The 13,199-nt window shown below is 32.0% G+C and overlaps 1 protein-coding gene across 2 annotated transcripts in view; it reads left to right on the forward strand.

The window, feature by feature from the left end:
- ADGRB3 (adhesion G protein-coupled receptor B3) overlaps window positions 1-13,199 on the forward strand; it is a 673,565-nt gene that overhangs the window by 243,575 nt on the left and 416,791 nt on the right. The window lies entirely within an intron of this gene.

Here is a 13,199-nt window from a genome sequence, read left to right on the forward strand (position 1 = left end):
TTCTATTATTATACATTGTAACATATAATGAAATAATTATACCACTCACCATAATGCAGAATCTAATGCTGCTACTGATCCGTCAGGAGGCAGAGCTCAGGCGGTAAGGTGAGCAATGGGGAGCGACTGTAAATACAGATGAAGCTTCACTCACTTGCCTCCTGCTGTGTGGCCCAGTTCTTAATAGGCCATGGACTGGTACCCATCCACAGCCCTGGGGTTGGGGACCGAAGTTTTAGAGAATGACTGTATAAGTACTTTGTATTTGGCGGTCAGGGAGGGCCTCTTGGAGGTGAAATTTTAGCTTAGGTAAGAATAACAAGAAGGAATCAACCATGAAAAATTCAGCCATGAAAAACTAGAGTGAATTAGTTTTTTAGTTAAAGAAATCAATTGGTGCAAAAAAACGAATGAGCATTTTTAAGGAACTAAAAGAAGGCCAGTGTGGCCATGGCATGGCATGTGAGATGATCTTGGAAATGTAGACTGGAGCAGATTCTACGGCTTTTCATAAGAGCCAGGAGAAAGAGTTTGGATTTTATACTAAACGTTAGGAAGCCATAAAAAGACTTCAAGAAGGTATTTACATTATCTGTTTTTACCTTTTAAAGGATCTGCCTGTCTGCTATGTGGAGAATGAATCATAAGCAGGAGAATGAATCATAAGCAGGAGAAACGGCAGGGGGTAGTATGAGCAGTTAGAAGGCCATTGTGATTGTCCAAGTGATGGAGACCAGTGGGATTTGGGCTAGAGTGGTAGTGGTAGAAATGATGAGACTTTGACAGATTTTGAAAATGCTTTGGATAGAGATATGATAGGAGTTTTAAAATGACAGTATATGGGTTTGGGAGAAAGGAAAGAATCACAGTCAATTTCTAAGAATCAGAGATAAATCCCTGCAGAAATTATCTCTACAATATTCATTAGTCACACAGCCACTACTTAAGCATTTCCAGTGATCAAAATCTTGGTACTTCATATGGCCACCCATTCCTTTTTCTGCATTCTAAAGTATTAGAAAATCCTTTTGATGGATTTGACCTGCTTTTCCAAATTATTTCCTCATAAACAATATAGGTGATTTATGTCTAATGCTTCTGCTACATGACAAGTTTCCAAATATTTGAAGATAGTTACTATTTCTTGTGAATGTTTTCTTTTTTCCAAACTAAATATTCTCAGTTCTTGATTCTAATAATAATCTATTTGTATGTCAGTTATAGTACTAATAATTCAGTATTGAAGATTGATTATTTGACTTTGCCCTAGATTTCCTACTACATTTTATACTTTAAAGTGCCTTATCCACTGGGCATTCAAAAAATTATTTCCAAAATGAAACTGGAACTAAACAAACAGCTTTTGAGGCAGTCCTCACTCCCCTTCTTATACTTTTACTGTTCCAAGCACCTTTTTTTGCACATATTTTCCTTTATCTATATGGCTTTTAAAAAATCAAGACCTCGACTAAATACCAAGTAGTCCAAGCATTCTGAATTCCATGTTTCAAAAAATGCAATCAAGGTTTAAATTGAGATTTGGTACAGCTATGTTACAATGTTGACTCAATAAGCTTTAGTCATCGAATAATCAATGTGGCCTTTAAAATTAACTTCTTTTAAACCAAGTGTATCCCAGTTGGGAGGATATATTCTAACAGTCTTCTGCCAAAGGAGTAATAACATAAAGAATATATATAATAGTTTTGAACAGAGATTATAATTAATGGGACAATACCAGATCAAATATTTTTTAGAAAAACTACAACACAAAGGAAAATATTTTTCCTTCAGAGAAGCAAAATCTTAACTACTTCTTGATGGAAAATTGCACTATAATTGGGTAATCAGAGCTAATAAGTCCTGTGAAAGTTGGGGTAGGGGAGGAAGAAAAACCTAGAAAGTGAAATAGGGTAAATTTGGCATATGAGAGAAGCCCTCCTTGTGAAGCCCTCCTTAAGCCCCTGGTACATCTTTGGCCACTTGGCCACTGGCCTTATAAAAGCTCAGCCCTGTGATAATAAGTAAACAACTCTGGACTCCTTGCTAGATTATGTCAGTGTTTTCATATGGTTCAGGAGGTATACAATCAGGTGAAGGACCGTGTGTAATTGCTACTGCCAATATGAGCTACCCAGAGACCAATATGTTGATTTGTCGTCTCAGTGTTGTCATTAAGGTGCTTCTAAATTCTCCAGATTTCTGAGGACTATCTTTAGTATAAATTTTAAGCAAACACTTGGCTTGAACTTCCACATAATTTAGAACTAGAAATTCAATATCCCCTAATATTCCCAGCAATTCTTTCAGGGGAGGAGGAGTTGCATATATTTCTGCCTGTCCACTTGTCCAAGAATTTCAGCTATATTATCCATCATTGCTTTGCCTTTTGTTTCCCTTGTCAACCTCAACATGAAACCAATCTTTCTTTTCTTTAATCCCTTTCCTTTAAATATCTCTAACACAAGTTAAGGAAGCTTTTACTAGAAGTTGGCTGGAGTGGAAAGGGATTATATTTCACCACAGCATAGTATATATATATATATATATATATATATATATATATATATATATATATATATATGCTTAAATATCATTGTTATTAATATTGCTTTTGAAATTCCCTCCACAAGGAATTTTTGTTTTCTCCTCTGGTCTTATCTCACCATATTTTTAGACACCTCTCTCTTTATCCTTCTCCCCAGATTTCTTAACCTCACTTCCTTTCTCTATTGTCCCCAATGAGCTTCACCTTTTCTCCCTAGAAGCTTCAGTAAATGTTAAATTATCCCTCTATTCCTACACAAAATAATCTCTTTCTTTAAGAGCCTTCAACTTTTCAGATCAAGCCCCAGCACCTGTCTTTAAGTAACTACACTGGTCCATCACAATGTGTTGATAAACCTAAGACAGCTTTCTGCACTATTTCTGCCCAACTTATTTTTACTTTGTTATTTATTTATTCACTATATATATATATATATATACATATATATGTATGACACTGCATGTTTATTAAAAAGAAATTTGAAATATATTAGTTAGGAGTGGTTCGCCCAAGGGCAGCGATTAACTTGTTTTCATAAACGCTAAGTTTGCCAGCAAAATATCTAGGAGACACTTAGTGTCCATGGTCTGGAAGATGTAGATTGGCCTATGAGAGCGCAAGCCTGAGCAGTTCTTTGCCTAAAAGCCATACCTGAATCTGTAGGAATGAGTGGGGTTTCTGAGGAAGGGAATGTTGAGGCAGAACCTAAGGGGAAACTCACATTTAGAGAAGGAAGAGTCACTAAGACAACGAAAGAGACAGAAAAGCAGACAGGAGGAGGAAGAAAATTAAAACTGTTTCAGCTTTGAAAGCCCAGGAAGCTGAGCATTTCAAGATGGTTGTGAAATGGGAGAGGGCAGGAAGGTGTCAAATGCTGGTGGAGTCAAGGTGAACATGACAGTTTCTAAGTGGCATTGACGTCATCGAGAGAATAGTTTCATTCAGGGAAGGAGGTTTGAAGCTAAATTACCTAACATTATTAGATGATTGGAAAGTGAGGAATTAGATGATATTCTTTTGAAAGGTTTGTGTAACAAGGAAGAGAATTGTTCAGAAAATGAAATGGAAAGTTGCATGTTTTGCAGTCACCCTTTACTAATCAGATATCAGAGGCTTAATTTTTCCAGAGGAAATTTTTGGTGAATATCTAGGGGATTAAGATGGAAGCAGAGTACAGCTTGAGGTAACTCAGAGCCTCCACAAGACATGGAAGATAACAAAGAAATGGGCGAGTTAGCTAAGGAGTAAAACACATTCAATGTGCTCTGCCAGAAGTGATGGTTGGTCCTTGTATCGAAAGGGAACATAGCGTACAAAGTGAGCTGAATGGAAAAGACCAATCTGTTAAAATTTCAGAACTCCAAGGATAAAAAGAAAAATTCTAAAGAATTGCCAGAAGTAAAAGTGGTTCTCTTACAAAAAGACTTCTCATGGGCACCACTGGATACTAGGAGTCAATGTCAAAGTATCTTCAAAGTTCAGTGGTAGAAAAACTTTTCAACCCTAAATGTCTAAATCTCTAACATTCAAGTGTAAGGGCAAGAGAAATCAATTTTAGACCTATTTTGTGTTAAAGGATATACTTGAGCAAAATGAAAAATGAATCCAAGAACGAAGATAAAGAAACTAATATATCTAATAGTTAAATATAAATTATTGAAACACAATGTACAAATGTAATAGTTTGGAAATAAATGACGTGGGTGTCAGGGCAGAGGGAAGTGAGAACACATTCAAATTCTTATCTTGGTTGGGAAAGAGTGTAGATACTGATTAACTGGGGGATATATACATTAAAAATATATTTTTATATATGTAAGAAACTTGGGATATAACTCTTGAATAATTAGGATCTCTAGAGAAAAAAGTATTAATGAAAATTCCTATCAATCCAAAAAAATAGGAAAGGGGAAAACTAAAGAAACAGCATGAAAGCATACTGAAGAGAAACTCTAATATAAGATAGGAAATAAAATTAAACATTTTAATTAATATAGTAAATGTGAATAGATTTAACTTTGTATTATTAATAAAAGGAAGAGGATCATATGGGATTTTTAAAATACAACTATATAAGTTGTATATAAGATACATGCTTAAAGAAAAATGACACTAAGGGGCTGAAAATAAAATATAGACAAAGATGTAGAAGACATATGTGTCAACAAAACAGGGATAATAACATAAATACCAGACAAAATTGAAATCAATATGAAAAACACTAATCAGTATAAAGAGAGATGTTACATATTGATAGAAATCAAATAGACCAAAAAGATTTAACATCTTCCCTTCCTACACTACTTAGAGTGAAGTATATCAGGGTAAACATTTCAGAAAGGAAATGTGGCAATATCTATCAAAATTTAAATTTTGCTTCCTTGCAGCATAACCACTTCAGGAATCTCTCTTCTGGCAAACCTTTGAAGGCAACATGAATGTCTAGTAATAGGAAAATAGAGGAGGATGGTATATTTAAAATATATTTATGTCTTCTTGGGTAGTTTTTAAAACTAAAAATATTTTAAAATGTATAATGTAAAAGAATGGAATGAGAAAATACATATATTTTCTTCTGAGGTATAGAGAGACCAGATTGGCATATAACAAAATCAATTAAAATTAAAAACATAGAAAACTGTAAACGTATACAAGAGACATCAATAAGACCACATTATTGTTTGGACATGATGACATGGCTTTTGTGTCTACAGTTTAAATATAAATGGCCCTCTTAACCAAATTCTATTGAATAATATGGATGAGGTTTGCACTCATACTGGTTTTATCTGAAACCTATAAATGAAAGAATACATTAAAGGCTATCAATCTGAGATATATATGTATATATATGATTGCTTATAATTAACCTTTATAAAAGGCTGTCTAGTAAATTTAATATTCATATATTATTTCATAAGCCTTATATGTCACACTAGGAATAACTGTAATATATTCTCTCACAGAAACAAGATTTTGTCTGCTATGTTCACTGCTATGTCTCTAATGAATCCTGTATGAAATGTAATAGGTGCTCATTTAATGCTTGTTGAATGAGTGAAATTCCTTTATCCTCAAATGTCTTTGGAAAAAAATCCCTTTTCTAAAAATATGCCTGTGCAATGTGGATACTAGCTACAGAATAGATGTACTTGTTTAAATAAGTATTAGGCAATCTGAGACATTGCATGCAAAGCAAACCTTGATTTAGTGCTTAGACATGGATCAAGGTAACTGTTCAACTTTGATTTATTTGAGAAAATGTTTTGAAACAACCATGTTAGTCAGACTTGTATGTTTGTGTACACATGCTTGTATCTCTGTGTACAGACCTGTTAATTGAGCTTGGTCAGGTCTTCTAGGACTCTTGGTCCATTGAGAGATAGCCTATTTGTTCATGGATCAACTTTTGACCTAGAAAATAATGTAACTTTAGAGCTTAAAGAGACCTTAGAGATAATGTTCTCAGCATCTGAATTGGTAAGAAGAGGAAACAGGGGCAGGAAATTTAAGGCATAGTGTTCTAAAGTATGCGCTGCCCCTCCTGATTGCCTATTTATTTTTCCAACTCCTTCACAGTGAGCCTTAGTTAAAATGGTCTTAACTATCTTCAGTATATGAAGCACTGCTCTGCAAAGGCTAATGATTTTCAGATCTCTCTAAAGAATGGCATTTGGGCTTTAATATTAATAACCTAAGAAAATATGTTTTAATACATGTTAATCGCTTATAAAAATTATTTATATACTAAAAAATACTGAAAATATTTGATATGTATCTTAATTTATCCCTGAAAAATAAGCTAAAAATGTTAAAGGAATGGTCAAAATGGTATTATGGCTATTTCTAGAAATTATAAACACTATATGTATGTTTTAGTAGAATACTTTTTATTAATATCAAAATTCAGTTTTGATATTTATTTTAGGAAACGTATAAATATACTACTTTAAATTAAAACATTTGTAATAAACTGTAAAAATATGGCAGTAGACAAATGGCAAAATGTGACTAGAACTATTCAATTTGAAATTTCTAGATCTCTAAAAAAAAAATTTCTGCATAAATATATTGCATATGGTAAAAAATATTAAAAGACAGAAGAAACTCTTTTCTCTTACCTCCAGGTACAAAAAGTAAAACTGGAGACCTTTAAACTCAATTGAATATAATTCAAGTGCAATATAGATGTATCTAAATTACACAGATGCCAGTGTTTTATGACAAAACAAAACATATCATGGATTATGTACAGTGTATATATTTTTTGGTCAAGCAACTGCTTATCTAATCTTCTGGATTTCAATTGTGGTGTAGTAAATATTTTGTACTAATAATTTGCTAATAATTATTAATACTATAAAATAATGTACTAATTATTTTTATGAAATATCTTATTTCTTTCAGTAAATACACATACAGTGGAATTGCTTTAAGTTAACTTATTCTATACTATACTGTGGCAAGTTTTAAAGTATCAAATAGAAATGAGCCAGTCCCTTTGGAAGCCCCTGTAAAGTCTACCGTGCACACACGCGATCCCTTGACATGTCAGAAACCTTTGGCAGGAAAGCAGCCAAGCCCTGTTCTAGTTTAGAAAATATAGAAATCACTTCATCTGGGGACAATTCAGTTACTTTCTTATATTTCAGTTTCTCTAAGATATTGTCAGGACACTTTAGCAATAGGGTTTAGGGTTATTAAGAGTTTGTAGTGTAAGAGTTTTATTCTACCTCAAAATGTGCTAGAATTTACAGTATAAAGCACCTTATTTTGCCACTGGAGTGTTAGTATGCTAAATTAAATTCTGACACAAGTCAACAAAAAAGGGCATTCAACTACTAGTTTACTATTGGAAGTAGAATTGTATTTATCATTATGTGCTTTCACATTTATTTTCCTCATCACCAACAAATAAAACTATTTTAAGCAAACCATTACTGCTGGTTTATAAGAATTCAGTAGTTGTCTCAAAAAGAGATTAGATCATAAAATTCAATTGGAATAATGTATAAAAAATATTAATAACTCTTACATGGTTATACATATTGGTAATTTCTTACATGGAAGAGTGTGCCCAACTTACTAACATTTCCCAGAAGGCAGACAGAATAAGTGTTAAAATGATAATTGAAGAGTTTATACCCCAAATTTCCTGGAATCATTCTAAATAAGATATTTTATCATATAATTTGCAAATACTCAAAGTTCAAATTCTAAAAGCATCCATAATTATATGTAATTATTTCGAAGTTCCTACTTGAAATAAAGATAAAATATAGCATCATTGTCTAAAAGTTTACACACTAATTATATTTGATATTTGTCTTTATAAAATATGTTATAACTTACACAATTGAACAACTTCACTGAAAACTCTTGAACACTGTTAACTTTGCTATAAAGATACTAGCAGCGTGCCCATTCACTGGTGCATGGTTTATCCATTTTTAGAAGTGCCATAAAATTACCCAGTTAACTTTAGAGTCATGCCCAGCAACCTAACAATATTAGTCTTGTGGTAGTATTTTATACTTGGACATGGCTCTCCAGGCTATGGTCACACGTATGCAGCTCAGAATAAACCTCTTTAAATTATTAAAAAAAAAAAAGCAAGTTTTGTTTATTATTGTAAGTCATAGCATCATGGTCCCTATAGCCAGGTATCTACCTATGGCAATGGAAACAAGAAATAATTTGAAGAAAAGTTGATTTCTTAAATATTAAGAATGGCTTTCTCAGATTCCTAATATTTCTTAATATGTCTTTATTTTATTTTATTTAAACATTTCCTAATATCTATTAATTCATTATGTAACTATTGTTCTTGAATTCTTTGAAAGTTGACTTCCACAATTTATCCTATTTTTGTCTGATTCTTGAGTAATACGAAATTTGTATATTTCTAATCAAAAGCAAAGGTATTTTTGTAAAAAAATTCTTTATAATTTTAACTAATGATGTATGATTCTAAAATTCTAGTTTGTAATAGTCCAGGCTAGTTTTAAAAATGTCTTTGATTATATATACTCCAGTCTTAGCTTTATCTTTTCATAGAATACTTGGCTATATAGGCACTCAGAAAATGCTTGTTGAGTGAAAGAATACAATTTTTAAGTCTAATAACATTTCAAAAAACTATAAAAATCAAGAAAAAATCTCAGAAATCGGAAAGATATCAAAATGCTGATAATCCGGGTTGCTCTTCATCATCCAAATGTCTCCCTACGATAGTATGCAGGAAATATTTTTCATGTAAAATCACTGTTAATGCTGTTTCCAATAAATGTAAAAATAAATGAATAAATTCAATAACTTATACTCCTGCCTGGATATGAACATAGAATGCATTAAATCTAATCATCTGTTTCAGAGACTATCTGGTTACTTCTTAACAGAATTTACTTGTCTACACTGCCTTAAGCCAGCCAGATGATAGAATCCTTCTCTTGTCAACAAGTCAGATTTTAATATTCTTTCTTGTTAGGTTACTATACATGACACGTCACCTCAAATGTACAGTTGTATGACTTAAAAGATGTAATTTTATTCTACCTTGGAGACATCTTAGCAAGTCATTGTAATTAAATGTATTCTAGGAAATTAATATAAAAATGAGTCTCAAGAGTAGCTTAACAATATTTTGATTAAAATAAATAATTTTATATATTTCAAATGATCAGGCCATGCTTGCTGGATTTCCTTGTAAATAAGCTTTACAATTACAGAGACCATTTATTATTCATTTTTGTAACTTTAATTCCTAACATATTAAGTAATTAATAAATGTTTATTAAAAATATAAAGCATTATTTTAGGGCAGTGAGATTTAATTTCTAAATTAGGCAGTATTTTAATTATTTTAATAATCTGAATATATTTACAGATAATAAATCTTGTTGACAGCAGGAATGTTGACCATCATAAACATGCATAAATAATTTTCAAGTATGTCACTGAGAGTTTTATTTTTTCCCCATTAAACTGTTCACCAGGCAAGTTAAAGGAATGGTTCTAGACATTTAGAAAATTGCATTTTGGAGAAGTAATTCTTAATGCACATTTATTTATTTAATAAATAAATACTGAAATCCAACTATGTGCAAAGCAGGAGATGATTTTAAAATTCACAGCCATAGTTCCTTTCCCTTAGAAAGGAAAGTTCATAGTAGGAGGAATAAAACACTTAACCTAATAATTATAGTAAAAGTATTATTGATTCAAATTAAAATAGAAGTTAAGGAAGGCAGAGGCTGTTTATGTTTGGCGATGAGGAAATAGCTCATGGAGGTGCCATTGGAGTTGGGCTAGGTGAGGGGATTTCTTGCAGGCACGTCTATAAGGGCAGGTGATTCAAAGGGAGGAAAATATGAGAAAGGGTGCAATGGTTTGACCATTTCCACAAAAAAAAGTAGTGCAGTTTGGCCACAGAATGTAAGTACGACATAACCCAGAGTTTCTTGAGAAGCAACAATGGCATGGGCTTGAAGGTTTCTGCGACAATGTAAAGAAAAGTTAAGTAACAATGTGTAGTTAGTATTTACATTGCAAGACAGATTACAGTGATGACTGTTATCTACTAATCTGATGATCTGCCTGTCCATATGTTTAAAAATAAACACATGGTAAAATAATAAATGTGTGTGTGTGTTTTAACTTATTGATGACTTTAGTTTCACATTATTATGACCCTTGATATCTCAACAAAAATTTCATAACTGACAATGGACTATCACAAGTTAAATTTCAAGTCTATTTATTTCTTAATGATCTACTTATATATTCCTGGATGGGGAAAGAAAAGATATAAAATTATACTTAGGCTAATATATTTTCAAAACCTTTCTTTCATGTAACTTCTATTGTATCTGACTTCCAGAGACTACTGCTTTTGAGGAAAAAGCACAGGAAAAGATTATCTGAGAAAATGTGCCTACATATGGAAGTTATCTCCAATCATTTGGGTTTTATACATGAAGATAGTTATTTACCCACTACTACTTCATTGATAACATCAACATAAAGATCTAGGAAATAACCCTGTATTTTCATAAGCCATGTACCATATATACATACACAATGTTATGCTCTACGTTATTTCATTTGATTTCATAACTTGCTTTTCATTGCTTTCACCAAAGCAGATCATCTTTTTATTTGGCTGTGTTATTTTTCTGGTGTAACTAATGTAGTATATTATCTTTGCCAACTAAGAATTGTTTGAATATCAATCAACCACCCATGAAGAACTTATTCAGAAAGCATGATATGGTAAAGGTTTACCTCAACCAACAGTCACTACATAAGAGAACAGTAGCAAAAGCAATTGTTTTTATCTAAGTTTGGATGATCCAGTTGGCTTTTATCTTCATTAGAAATGAGGCAGATAATGTCATCTTGAAAGAGAACACAAATGTTTTGAAAATAACCTATTGTAAGTTATGGATATAACTATAACATTTGTTGTTAAACCTTATATTGCTAACTTTAGAGAAGATTTTTTTTCAAACATTAAGCACATAAACATTGGCAGAAGAAAGTCACTTGTTTAGATAACATATTTTACTTACATATCTGAATGAATTTAGGTCTGGAACTTTCAAAAAAAAATACCACCATAGTGTTGTTTTTTCCACTGAGACAAGGAAATAAATTATTAGCATGTCTTCTATCTTATGAATAATTTAGTTATATCAGGGCTTCATATTAATTCTCATATTTTTCAAAATAATCTTTCAGATGCATTATATTGACAATAATCAACAATTCCATTTTAAACTTTTAGTTATATAAGAAGTATGTAATCAAGGCCATAAATTATTGAAGAATTTTTTATCTTAAATACTGTGACCTATGATATCAGAACTAATGTTCATATAACATTGATCATTGATAAGTAGAAGTGACTACAGTGGAGGATATTGAAATTTAATTTGTATTATATATATTTTTCAATGATGTAAATCATATTCCACTTAATCATGTAAAATGAGTTGCTTAAATGCTATTTAAAAAAATAAATATTTCAACTTGTGCTTAAACTTAAGAAATGATTAAAAATTGAACATGACACTTTAAAATCATCCCAGCATTGTCTACCAAAAAATACTCAGACCCTTAAATTTCAGGATCATACTCTCTGTACAAGGAAACTATTTTTCCTTAAAAAAGAGATTTCAGGCTATTATAATGCTGCCATTGCATTGAAGGATTGTCTTCTATTAGAACTGGCTATATAGTTACTTACCAAGTTGTAGGCATGGAATAATTTTTTTTGGCATCCTTTGCCCTCCCTGTGCCAAAGCTACCTTATTGTGAGCATCAGAGCCCCCAAGTGATTTGTGTAAACATATACTCTGACTTAAATGCCGAAAGTAATAGACATACATACACACAAACACACAGCTTAAATTATAAATTCAAAAGGAAAGAGGTGAAGCATACTGATAATAAGTTACCACTAAATTCTTTTGCTTTTTGAGATCCAGAAACATTTTAATTGCATATAATATTTTAAAATATTGGGTAGTATGTAACAGTCTAGATATAAACTTTCTAAATGATAAATTTCCAGTCATTAAATGATAAGTGATTAGACACTTCTTATTAGCCTGGTGAAACATGATTTAGGTATCACCTGTTGTATACATAAATGAATGGAATGAGAGGATGTTGGCAGTAATGGAAAACAGTGATGGATTTTACAAGATCAAACCCACTGATATTTTATGAAAATTTCCATTTCCTGCTTTGGATATTATCTAAACTGACAAAAATAAATGCACATTTAGATTCCTCAGATTTCTCAGGGGATGTTCTTTTGGATAGACTATCTGGAAAGAATTTCTAACAAGTCAGTTTTCCAGGTGCCATAGTTTAATTTTTATGAGGGAATTTGCCAGGACAGACAGAAACATGTGCTAGTCTTTTCTCCTTACATACAAGCCAGGAGTTGGTAGAATTAGTGCTTACAAAATACACTGCTTAATTGCACAAAGGATGTTGTAATGTTTTAGCATAACATTATTTAAGAATTGATGGGGAAAAGATAACCAGCTAGTGAAATTATTTGCTTTCAAATTTTGACATTATTTGTTGTGATAATATGTCTGCACTATCATTAGAACACATTTTACCCAATCGCCTTTGTCATGTATAAAAGACCTGGCCTTAATGGCGCAATACTTTTCTTGATGAAGAGAAAGCACCACAATTTCTTGCCCCTCAGATAGTTCCTTCCCCTTCTTATACTCCTATGAGTCCAAACTAACAACTGTTCTATGCACTGGGCTTTGGTTTTATTAAAATTATAGTAACAGTTCAATAAACACAGAACTCTTGAAAAATGCTAAGCACATGTTTTTTTTTAAAATATATGTAACATAGAAGCTATTGTTTTATTCATCTTATTTTTTTTCTCTCCCCCATTTGCCTCTGAGTTAGGCCCAAACATTTTGCCTTTCTTAGGGGCTCTACTATCAAAAGATTAAATAACAGAAAGCCAGAGCCCCTCTATTTCATAAACATAACTTTTAAAAGAAAAAAACATTCTCTTATATGTGGTTAGAAAAGGGGTGAGGAATTATTTGGGGTAGGGCAGGGGAGAATGAGAATTATTAAGGCCACTGTTTTTCGTGAGCCTTTGAGGACA

The sequence above is a fragment of the Lemur catta genome, chromosome 2, assembly GCF_020740605.2.
Source record: "Lemur catta isolate mLemCat1 chromosome 2, mLemCat1.pri, whole genome shotgun sequence".
Classification (NCBI taxonomy): domain Eukaryota; kingdom Metazoa; phylum Chordata; class Mammalia; order Primates; family Lemuridae; genus Lemur; species Lemur catta.